Source organism: Jaculus jaculus, chromosome 1, assembly GCF_020740685.1.
Source record: "Jaculus jaculus isolate mJacJac1 chromosome 1, mJacJac1.mat.Y.cur, whole genome shotgun sequence".
NCBI classification, from domain to species: Eukaryota; Metazoa; Chordata; class Mammalia; order Rodentia; family Dipodidae; genus Jaculus; species Jaculus jaculus.
Genome location: NC_059102.1, coordinates 57,670,158 through 57,683,360, shown reverse-complemented (window position 1 = coordinate 57,683,360; position 13,203 = coordinate 57,670,158).

Here is a 13,203-nt window from a genome sequence, read left to right as displayed (position 1 = left end):
TCTCTCAGCCCATAAAAATCATGTTTTAAAAAAAAATGGTTTTTATCTACTTACAAGCAGAGGGAGACAAAGAGAAGAGAGAGAGAGAGAGACTAGGCAGCATGCCAGGGTCACTAGCCACTACAAACGAACTCCAGACGCATGTACCACATTGTGCATCTGGCTTTTCATGGTTACTGGGGAATCAAACCCAGGTCATTAGGCTTTGCAGGCAAGTACCTTAACCACTAAGCCATTTCTCCAGCCCAAAATCATATATTTTTTAGTTTTTTTTTTTTTTTTTTTTTTTTAGTTTTTTGAAGTAGGGTCTCTGGCCCAGGCTGACCTGGAATTCACTAAGGAGTCTCAGGGTGGCCTCCAACTCACGATCCTCCTACCTCTGCCTCCCAAGCGCTGGGATTAAAGGCATGCGCCACCACGCCCAGCCAAAATCATATTTTAAAATTATTTTATATCCATTTTGTCATGAATCAAATATATGCCATTAAAGCCAGGATTCCTGCCACATGAGTTTTCGGCAGCGATTCTGAGTAAGTCTGCATGGTGGAGCATGACAAAACATGTTATTAGGACCAGCCATCATAGAGAACCATGAGCAGATGGCATCTCCAGGTCCTCCAGCCCAGCTTGGCTCAAGTCATACGTGCCCAACAGGAACCACCATTCCCATAAATTCTGTGTGCCCTGCCTGACCAGCCTTGGCCAGCAGATTTTAAGTCTTTTGTTCAGTCGCTCAAAGCACAGCTAAGTGAGGGTGCAGATTGGAGCATGAACTCAAGCTATTGAAGGAACAATGTGTCCAATGTGCTTCATTTTAACCTAATAGTTTTCCAAACATGGTGGTCTACACCAGGAATAGTTCCAATGGTTGGAGTTTCATGGGCTGAATTCTGGCAAAAGCAACTTCAAAGACAAAGCCACCAGTAGCTTCAGTGTTTGTCTTGGAATGTTACGTTACAGTGCTCCTCTCTCCTTGCAATCGGAAAGGGAAAGCTATTTCCTAACAAGGTAATCAAATCTCATTTGTCATGGGATTGGTTTTTCCAGCTTCTTGTAGGAAGTTCTTATCCAACATCAGCAAAATTCTTGTTAATCATAGTCTCCCAATAAGTGTCACTTATTTAGTATAGCTTAGGGTTCAGCAATAATTTTTTTTATTAATTCTTGCAAGTATGCAACCAAAGATGTTCTTCCATTTCACTGTTTATGGTCCTTTGATTGCTGAAAGATCGTCAGTCATCAAAGGAATTTGGGAATGAAGCAACTGAAGTTCTAAGAATTCTTTGGAATTCCTGAACACATATGTGATCTTTAAATTTACTTAACACTTTGCTTACATTTTTTGAAAAATAATAAATTACCATAATTATAAACAAAGAATCAATTTCCCTATGAGAGTACATGAAACTTGTTGGTAGGTTTTGTTGTTAGTTAAGAAGATATAACAAATTATAATAATGTAATATTGTGTCATTGTGAACCAACATATTTTGCCAAGATTATGAAATGCAACAAGATGTAAAGAATTATCTCTTACCTGATCCAGATATAACTAAGACAATAGAAAGTACAGAAAAAGAAATGAACAAAATTAGTGCTGAATAGATACTATTTAAAAACTGGAAGGGATTATAAATTCTTAATACTTAAAAGTAGTTATTCTTTAAATGAAAATTTTAAAGTCCCAAAGTGCCAACTGTCCTCCTCAACAGAATTCAAATAATGTGGGGGCTGGAGAGATGGCTTAGTGGTTAAGTGCTTGCCTGTGAAGCCTAAGGACCCCAGTTCGAGGCTCGATTCCCCAGGACCCATGTTAACCAGATGCACAAGGGGGCGCTTGCATCTGGAGTTCATTTGCAGTGGCTGGAGGCCCTGGTGCACCCATTCTCTCCCTCTCTCTCTCTCCCTCTCTCTCTCTCTCTCTCTCTCTCTCCCTCCCTCCTTCCCTCCCTCTTCCTATTTCTGTTACTCTCAAATAAGTAAATAAAAATAAACAAAAAAATTAAATTAAAAAAACAAATAATATAATACTCAGCTCGCCTGTCAAAGTAAATAATATCTTACAGAAAAATAATGATAATTGTCAATTTAAGGACATATATTTTTTCCAAAACTTGGAAGTTCTTAGAACTCCAGTTGTACAATTTGTAAAAAAGTGTGCTATATCTATAAACTTACTAATTTCTTTTCAGGACTACTAACACACAACACACTTAGAACAACAGATACAACTGACATGTCTCTTCTTCCGTCCTGCTTCCCAGCCAAGCTGACCTTGACCTTGAGCTCCCCCAGTCAGTGATCAAGATCTTGCTTTTTGGTTGTCAGTGGATGTCTGCAAATCAGAGAGGTCTCTGTTTTGGCTGGTAAGCTTTAATTTTCACAAAACAGTGGTCATAATACTAAACATGGGATTATTTTCCTAATTTCTCAACTGATTTTTCTCAAAGTTCAAAATTCAGGAGCTCAAATAAATTGAAAAGCAAGGAAGGAACTCCCAAGCATAGACTTTCTCCTTTGTTCCTTCTTAGAAGAAAGCATAGACATAGTTTTCCTTCTTGTCTCCCATTTTTCTCTGTTTCTAGATACTCACAATCTATTAAGGTACTCTGCTCATCATTATCCCCTCTCTGCAATGTCCCCAAAACTCTGGAGATGGCTCCAAGTGACACTGCTACACCATCTTGCATTCCTGACTATCCACAGGGAGGGTGACCCAGAGAAGAATGCAAGGCCCAATTGGATTTTCTCACCATCTCTGGAATTTCAAGACTGGCACCCAGACATGCAGAAGAGGCTGGGGGCCATGGTGGCCTGGCCACGCTGAGCCTGAACCTCCTCTTTCCCAGCTATGAAATTCTGAGGATCTCCTGGCACTCTTCATTAACTCCCTCCATGGTTTAAACTGGCCAGAATTACTTTCTGTTGTTCTCAATAAAAAGAACCTTAGTAATGCACCATCATTCCCTAGCCCTCGTTCCTTGAATTTTCCAGGAAAAGAACAGAAAACATTTTACTGAGTTTAAAAAGTGACAACATGTGATAGCATTTATGTAAAAATTAGAAACACACAGACTGGTACTCTGTACAGATTCTCAAGTACACATGTGCAGTGTAGGCAGAAGTCATAAACAGTGTATCAAGATCACTGTTGCCATGGTTGCCTTGATAAAATGAATTTCTGTATCCAGATCATGTTGCCTGGCCAAGCAGAGGGAACAAACATGGCCTAGGAAGAGTCACAAAGTAGACTCGGCAGTTACCATACTGTTTCATTTCTAGGTTACCATGTAACCCCGTTTGAGTTCATTATCCTGCCATACCTACCAGTAGCACGCCCCCATCTGTCCAAATACCCCAATTTGAATGACAAATTCTATGGCCACCTTTTAAGAACATTTAAATAATTATTTAAAATATTCCTCGGTGTGGCTGGAGAGATGGCTTAGCAGTTAAGGTGCTTGCCTGCAAAGCCTAAGGACCCATGTTCTACTCTCCAGATCCCACCTTAGCCAGATGCACAAAGGTGAGGCAAGTGCAAGGTCACCCATGCCCACTAGGTGGCACAAGCACGTGGAGTTAGTTTGCAGTGGCTGGGGCCCTGGTACATTAATTCTGTCTCTCTCTCTTTCTCTCTCTCTCTCTCTCTCTCTCTCTCTCTCTCTCTCTCTCTCTCTCTCTCTCTCTCTCTCTCTCCCTCTCCCACCCCCCTTCTCTGTCTCTGTGTGCATGCATAAAAAGAATTAAAAATAAAAGTAAAATAAAAAATAATGGAGCTAGGGAGATTGTTCAGTGGTTAAGGCACTTGCCTGTGAAATCTATGGACCCAGGTTTGATTTCCCAGAACCCACGTAAGCCAGATGCATGGGGTGGCACATGCATCTGGAGTTCATTTGCAGTGGATGGAAGCCCTGGCACACCTGTTCTCTCCCTCTCTCTCCCTATCTGCCTCTTTCTCTCTCACACACATAAATAAATATCAAATAAAATATTCCTCTGTATATTCCTTTATGTTTGCAATAACACAAATAGGTTATTTCATATATAGAATATAGCTGCTACAAACAAGCCCTTCCCTTGTCATGAGCCCCTCCAGGGAGCCGTCCCCACACAGTGCTGTTAAGGGTAAGGTAGAAGTGCCGCACAGTGGCCGGTACTCGTGACACGGCATTTAGATGGCATTGCTTCATATGCACCTAACTTCTGTTTAAGTTTGATATCACAAGAACAAAGTAAGACCATAAAAAACTACCACACACAGTAGCAGGGGAGAGATTAGATAATTTAAAAGAGATGGATAGATTCTTAGGTATGTAAAACTTACCAAGACTGAATTGCTCAGAAGTAAAATGTTTGAATAGACCAATAATGGATAAGGAAATGAAGTCTATAACAAAATCTCTCCCGTCAGCCGGGTGTGGTGGCACACGCCTTTAATCCCAGCACTCGGAGGCGGAGGCAGGAGGATCATTGTGTGTTCCAGGCCACCCTGAGACTACAGATGAATTCCAGGTCAACCTGAGCTAGAGTGAGACTATACCTTGAAAAAAAAAAAAAAAAAAAAAAAAACCTCCCATCAAATAAAAGACCAGGACCTGATAGTTTCATACATAAGTCTATCAAATGTCTAAAAAAGTAATATCAGTCCTTCTCAAAAGAAAAAAACAAAAAAAGATCAGCATTACCTTGATCAAAGCCAAAGGAAGGCACTAACAAAACTGAAAGGACAACATTACTGATGAACTTACATGAAAAACTTCCCAACAAAATGCTAGCAAACCAAATTCAATAGCACACTAATAAGAATCCTTCACCATGGTCAAGTGGGATGCACCCCAAATTATTCAACGTGCACAAAGCAATGAATTTTATACCCCAGATGAACAAAGTGAAAAATACAAACATGCAGAGAAAATATTTGGCAAAATTCAACATCCCTTTGTGACAAAAACTCTCAACAGATTAGACATAAAATAAATGCACCCTAACAAAATAAAGGTCAGACATGAAAAACACATAGATCACATCATATTTAATGGAGAAAAATTGAAAGACGTTTGTTTCTATAACATTGGAAAAAGACAACACTGTTCTTATTTTTACTTGGCATAGTACTGGGAATTCTAGCCAGAGCAATTAAGAGGAAAAAAAGGAGTGACATCTGTATAGGAAAGGAAAAAGATAAACTCTCCTCTTCGCTGTTGACTTAGTCTTTTTAGGCATAGAAGATTAAAAAAAAAAAAAGGGCCTTTCCAAAAACCTGTTAAAATTAATAAACTAACTCAGTGGAACTACAGGACAGAAAATCAGTGTACAAAGCCCTTCATACGGCAATCTCCATCTCTTCAGCATGAAAGTCCCAGAGGCAAGAGGTATCCAGAGGACAGAAAACCTGTAATGTGAGCTCAGAAGCGGTACATCAAATTTATGTCTGAAGAATGCTGAGTTTCATTTCATTGGAACCAATGTAGAGATACAACAGGAAGTTTATACTCAATAATCAAAAATTAACAGGATAGAGGAAAGCAGAAGTCAGGCCTTACCATGGACAGAACTAATGATTAGCTCAGTATTTGTGGCATTTGTTCCTGAGCTGAGCGTTAGTCTAATGGTTTGGATATTATTATACAAGCAGAAAACTCAGTCCTCAGTGAGGAAAAGGTATGACTGTGTAAGTTTAGGGCTCAGCCTTCTATCATGACAAGAGAAGATAGGATTTTGGTTTTCTTTGGTTTATTGTTCCAAAGTCAAAGTCCCTAAGGAAAGTGTGGAAGCATGTGACATAATCGCCTCCCGCTCCATCTTTTCCCACTGCTCTCGAGGGATTTCAGACGCACACAGTGCCCTGCCATCAACCCTCCCTGCCGAAGTCTGCTTTTCCAGGAATGGGAATCCAGAAACAGAAGACAGTGATCTGGGAGACTCTCCCTCCTAGAACTGCTGCTGCTTTAGTTTAAACTGGGAAAAAAAAAAAAAAAAAGGAAGAAAGAAAAAAGGAAAAGAAAAACCTACACCCAGTTCCTAATGACAAACATCAGGTCTTCCTGCAAGCATGATCCTTCTTGCTCACTTGGTTCTAGATGCAGCCCACAGCTTGCTTGCTGCACAGTGGAGGCAGCCAGGAGTGCAACATTCCAGCACACCCTGATTTAGCAAGACATTTCCACGTCCAACCAGCTGGAAATCCTCCATGTCTCGTGTAAACATCTAACTCTTGCTGTTGAATTTCCCGATTTAAAAACCTAATTCATTTCATAAAATGTGTGACAGAAGGAAACCAACCACACCAGCTCTCTCCTGCCAGGCTGTTCCACACCAAAAACCACTGCATTTTAATTCGGGGGGGGCGGGGGAGAAAGGAAAGAAAGGGCTGGAGAGATGGCTTAGCAGTTAAGGTGCATGCCTGAGAAGCCTAAGGACCCAGGTTCTATTCTCCAGGTCCCAGGAAAGCCAGATGCACTTGGTCTGGAGTTTGTTTGCAGTAGCTGGAGGCCCTGGTGCACCCATTCTCTCTCTCTCTCTCTCTCTTTCTCTCTCTCTCTCTCATAAATCTTTGAAAAAAAAAAAAGATAAAGATAAAAAGGTCCAGAGGTGCTGCCCTATGGGTGCTATCCAGTGCCATCCCCTTACTAGTGCCACAAGACCTTGGCAGCTGCCACTGGAGGAAAAGCAAGTTTGTAAGATACATCAGCGCTAAGTGCATTCCCCCATGAAAGAGAGTTACAAGCCCAATGTAATACACACTGCAAAATAAAATGCATCGTGGGCTGAGGAGATGGCTCAGTAAGTAAAGCTTCTGCTACACACATGTCTGGAGCTGAGTCTGGAACCCCAGTAGAACAGGCATCTGGAGTTTCAACACAATATCCTCAAGGCAGGATAGGAGGTGGACCCACAAAATCCTTGGAAGCTCCTGGGTCAGCTTGTCTGGTGTAGGCAGTGGAGATCAACAGAGACTGTTGCAAACAAGGTGGAAGGGGAGGAATGACACCTGGGGTTGTCTTCTGACCTCCACACACTTCATGCCACACATACACACGAAGTAAAAATTAAACACAGGGTCTGGAGAGATGGCTTAGTGGTTAAGGCATTTACCTGCGAAGCCAAAGGACCCAGGTTTGAGGCCCCAGTATCCACATAAGCCAGGTGCGCAAAGTGTCTGGAGTTTGTTTGCAGTGACTGAAGGTTCTCATGTGCCTATTCTCTCTCTCTCTCTCTCTCTCTCTCTCTCTCTCTCTGTCTTTCTCTTCTGCCCTCCCTCCCGCTTTATCTGCCTCTCAAATAAATAAATACATAAACAAAAATAAATTTTAAAATATTAAAAACAGAAACATAATTTTTGTTTTGTTTTGTGTTACTGTTAGGTGGAGTCCTCACTGTGTAGCCTGGGCTTATAAGTGCTCCTGCGTCAACTTTCTAAGTGCTGAGATTACAAGCATGTGCCATTATGCCTAGCAGGAATTACAGTTTAAAATGTGGAGTTCCTTCACTACTCAGTGAGCTCCTGGATGATGCATTGTTCATATGGCCCAGCCAACCCAGAGCCAGCGTCCTGACACTCGGCTGGCCTTTAGAATGCTGGGAGGAAAGGCAAAGGAGAAGAGGCTGGAGCGGTGGGCAGTGACTTTTGGAAGAAGGACATGAGACAAGGAAGTCAATTTTCTGATAGTAAAAGAAACAAATGCAGCCAAGCATAGACACAACTTCACAAACCACAATTTATGGTTTTGATACATATAATCAGTATTTAATGACCTTTCCTGGTTAATACTGAAGACAAGTATGCCTTTCTCTTTTTCTCTGATCATTCCAGGATCCCTTTTTAAACTTCATTTGTAAGGAAAGAGTAAGTTCACTTTCTGAGATTTGCAGATTTGCATGCGTGCGCGCACGCACGCGTGCACACACACACACACACACACACACACACACACACACACACCTCCCCTTCATTATTGACACCATCAGCTGTCACAGCTGCCTGGCATCCTCAAACCTGCTAGCTTCCCTTCCAACTTCAAACAGTCAGCTCAGTGCAGCAGGCCCGCACTGTGTCAATCAAGACTATCACATTTTTACTGCATCTGATAGAAATCTCAGGCTTGCAACCTGGAAGGAGGAAATGCTGACTCTATGTATTCAGTGGGAAGAAAGCATCGTGAAAAGAGGAAAGCTAATTCTGTTAATCAAAAGGAAAAGTCCTTGGATTCCAGATACCCGATGCACTATTACTGGAGTTCATATGAAGAAAATGGTCGAACAGCGCCACCTACAGCAAAACTCAGTAAGTGCACTAAAGCTATACTATCCACTAAGAGCAAACCCTAGAGACTGGTTTGTCACACTCCCCTTTTCTCCCACGGTTTTTGCAGTGTGACACTGACAGGAAGGTAGTGCAATTAATTAGCTTGTCATCAGTTTCAGGGACCTGGTATTCCAGCATATTTGAAAAGGAAATATTAATATCAGGTTCTACTAAACAACACCGAGAGACTTCCAACGTGATCCCCCCCCCCCCACACACAAGGTTCCTGATACAGGTATAATTCTGCCTTACATCTGGAATATAAAACAAAGTATATCTTCTTTATACTCATGGTTCTCCTCAAAACTCATGTTCCTTCTTCTGTTCTCCCCAGCCCAGTGTCCCCAAGCAAGCTGGCACTCCAGGGACAATAGCATCCCCTAGAGGTTTGTTAAAAACACAACAGCTCAGACCCCATCCAGGCCCACTCCCTTTGTGCATTTTTTGACAAGATCTCCTTGATTCACAGGTCTGAGAAGCCCTCCTCTGGATGGATGGGCTCTGATTCGGGAGCACAGCAGAACCATCTGGGGATTGCTCAGCCCCTGATGCCTTGGCTCCACCCTCCAGTCTGATGTAAGAAAGGCTTAAGTCTTTTGCCTGGACTCCTCTACTTTAAAAACAAAAACAAAACCTCCTCAGACTAAATAGTCAGACAATGGTAGCTAGTGTGGATGGGCTCACAAAGCCCTATCCTTTTCTGAGTATCTGTAGACAGTCTTCCATCACTGAGAGAGGGAGAAGCATTTGTGTGGTGGTTTGGGTTGGGGGGGTTGGGGTTTTTAAATTTTTATTCATTTATTTGCAAGCATAGAGAGAAGAGAGACAGAGAATGGGCACCCCAGGGCCTCCAGCCACTGCAAATGAACTCCAGACACATATACCCCTTATGCATCTGGCTTTCATGGATCCTGGGGAGTCAAACCTGGGTCCTTTGGCTTTGTAGGCAAATGCCTTAACCTCTAAGCCATCTCTCCAGCCCCATTTGTGTGTTTTTTAAGTGGTATCGCCACTGCTAAGAAGCCCATCCTCCTGTAAATAATCTCTCAACCAGTGTTCTGTAAGAAAGTCTAGCAACTCATTAGGTCATCAAATAAATAAATAAATAAGAGGGACTACTTGGGGAAAGAAAGCGGACCAGCAAGAGTGGGAGGGGAACAAGTAAAGGTAATGCAAGATTCATATAATAAAAATACATTATATACTTCTATGAAAATGCCATGATGTAGCAACAATTAATTTTAACTCAAAAAACTCAAAAGCAAGTTTGAGAGCTGGAGAGGCATCTCAGTAGTTAAGGTGTTTGCCTGTAATGCCTAATGACTCAGGTGTGATTCCACAGCACCCATTTAAAGCCAGATACATAAAGTGGCTCATGTGTCTGGAGGTCATTTGCAGCAGCTAGAGGCCCTGGTGTACCCATTCTTCTTTTCTCTTTCTTTCTGCTTGCAAATAAATTTTAAAAATTGTTTATTATTTTTTAAAAAAAAAAAAAGAAAAAGAAAAATTCCATGATGAAAATCTATGTGTGAATGGAATTTCAAATGGGAAAGTGTGGGGGTGGGGAGGGAGGGAATTACCATGGGATATATTTTATAATCATGGAAAATGTTAATAAAAAAATTTTTTAAATCTATGTGTAATGAAAAATAAACTTTAAAAATTCTCAGCCCAAAAGTAGATTTACAAGGCAGAGAGGCCTGGACAGCCAAATTAAAGAAACAGGGGTCTAGGGGCTAGAGAAATGGCTTAGCAGTTAAGGCACTTGCCTGCAAAGCCAAAGGACCTAAGCTTGATTCCCCAGGACCCACATAAGCCAGATGCACAAGATGGCACATGCATCTGGAGTTTGTTTACAGAGTCTGGAGGCTCTGGCACACCCATTCTCTCTCTCTCTCTCTCTCTCTCTCTCTCTCTCTCTCTCTCTCTCTCTCTTTCTCTCTCCCTATCTCTATCTCTCTCTGTCTGCCTCTGTCTCTCTCAAATAAATAAATAGAAGTTATATATATATGCAACGGTCTAGGTTAGTGGTTCCACCACTACCTAACAGCTTGTTATGCCACATGAGCCTAGCTTGCCCCCATTTCTAGTTCAGCATCTGTGGCTGGCTGAGGACTTGCATTTCTACCAAGTTCAGTTGATGTTAATGCCACGAGTCTATGAACTACATTTTTAATTACCTCTATAGGATGGTTCACAGGAGATGAAAACTCAAACTCATTCCAGGACCATTTCTTAATTCTGGTCTTCTGAGGTAGGGTCTCACTCCAGCCCAAGGCTGACCCAGAACTCACTCGCCAGTCCCAGGCTCATGGCCTCAAACTCATGTGATCCTCTACCTCTGCCTGCCTCTGAAGCACTGGGATTAAAGGCTAATTATTCCAGGAACCTTCTGAGACTCATGGGTGACCTGCAGTGGAGACAAACAGTTAAGGGTGAATAAACCTGAATGGTGCTTAAAACACTCTGTGCTCACATGTCTCTCAATGCGAAAACATAAATAAAAAATGCCCCCAAATTTCCAAGATTGCCTAGTGCCATAAGATAACTTTCTACCAGAACAAATTCTAAGTATGAGTCATGGACCATCAGGAGTACCTGGCAAAGCTCAAGGGGAGCAGCCTTGGGTGCTGGCATAGGAGAGCAGGGGGGCAGCATTGTGTCTGCAACCACCTCCCACCCCATCCCAACCTCTGCCGCTTCCGACATTCAGTCAGAACCACTGCTCCCGTACTCCAGAAAGCCACCCTAAAGTGCTCAAAGCCCATGGTGTTAGCTAATACCAGGGCAGCGTGTTTGCCTGAAAATTCTCAGCCTTTGCATCAGACTGATTTCATAGAACCAGGAATAACCAATGTCTTCTCTTCTTAAAAACTCTACTCAAAGCATGTTATCATTATCCAGGTACACAAAGCCTCTCCCTTGTCATGTATCCTCCCCCCTTACTTCTGATACCCACATCTTTCTTCCTTACCCCATAGGCAACCTCGCCAATTTGCTTTAATATGCTTGTTTCTCTGTAGAAATGGAAAAGGTTGTTTATGTGAATAGCTTCACATTATGACTTTTTTTTTCCCTTCCTACTGCACTTCACTACTTCAGAAGTTGCCTGTGCACATTTGATGTTCACGCTAAAATCAGTGTGCTTTTGAGTGGGAACAGTCAGGACTAAATAAGACTGTCCTTTGGAGTTCATCTGGCACCCAATACAAGGGCCCCTCCTCAAGACTGTGGTTAATTCCTTTCTGCTCTGTTTGGGCATTGCACTGGCTGGCATCACAGATGTCTTCTTTAAGGAGAGATCTTGTCCCTTGGTGTCTCTCTCTCTCTCTCTCTCTCTCTCTCTCTTTTACTCTCTCTCCCAAGAAGCACAAAAAGCAGAGACATCCTCCTCCAAGAGGAAAAGTAGTTTTAAAAAATTAGAAAAGTTACCTCATGCTTGGATTGCAGGAGGTTTCTTATCAAAGTAAAAAAAAAAAAAAAAACTTAAATAGCTTATCAAAGATTTTCCTGTTTTACTCCTTACTCCTTGTGCAGATGTGAGTAATAAATCCACAACCGACACTCAGGAGGAGGGGAATTTGGCTCATGTAGTAACATTTAATTAAAATGTACAATGTTCACATGTACATGAAAACTAAAGTGAACCCTTCTGGTGGGCATGTTGCTAGCCTCATATTCCAAAATATGTGAAATGGTATTTCTTAAAAAAAAAAAAAAACTCTACCCGATGCAACGATAAATAGATGATATCATGATTAAACTTAACATGTAAAGGATGCTTTCCTTGGCTTTGAGATTCTGGGATGAGGGCCTCACAAATGGACAGTAGTAAATAGGTTAAGTAACTAGCATGCACCATGTATTATAATGTGCCAGGCACTGTACCCACATTATCAAATGTGTTTTCCACTTAATCCTCATAAGCCTGTGACATAGATCTCCTTAACCATTTCAGAGATGAAAGCCCAGAGAGAGAAAACTTCTATAAGATTAGCTCATTCTCCCAAGCCAAAAGAAGGGTTCTCAGTATCTCCCTTTTCCCAAAGAAACTCCCTTGGTTTTCCCCCTCAAGGTCCAATTCATCCTTATCTCCCACTCCTTCTTGCTCTTCAACCAACACCTGGAAGGTTCTGTGTGCAGTCCCCCCTGTTGTCCACACCTCCCTTCTCCCTCAACCCCTGGAAGCCTTCAGTCTTGAAGCTTCTCGCAGGAGTGAAACTGATCTCCAGCGGCCTTGGCTCCCATCTCTCTGTCTCACTTTCTCTCTCCCTCCCTCCCTCCCATCCACTTCCAGGTATTTTAGGAGCTGGTGCTTCTTCCTCTAGGCAGACCAGTCTGCCTTGGCTTCTCCTTTAGCCCTCATTGGTGTACCCCGAGCCCCTCTACCCTTAGAGCTGGAGCCTGGGTCTGAGGGATGTCCACTCACAGCATGGGACCCCAGCCCTCCCCACCAGTGGGATTATCCTACATGCCTGCCTAGGCCTCAGCCCCCATCTCCCACGTAACTGCCCTGTGGAGTCAGTAAGTGTAGCTGATCTCAGTGTCCTGAACAAAACAGCAGCATGGGCTGCATGCATCTCTAGGATCCTTTCTTGAGTATCATTCTTGAGAGCTCTCTACATAAACAAACTCACAGCTCTTTAATCTATCCTCATGCTTCCCTCTCAACCCTCTCGTGTCATGAGAATCCCCCAAACAACCCCTGAGTTACTTCCATGTGTAACTCACACATGTTGACAAGTGACAAGCTGTTAGCTATTAAAAATGTTACTGAAAGCTGGGTGTGGTGGCACATGCCTTCAATCCCAGCACTGGGGAGGTAGAGGTAGGAGGATCGCCATGAGTTTGAGGCCACCCTGAGACTACAAAGAGAATTCCAGGTCAGCCAGAGCTAG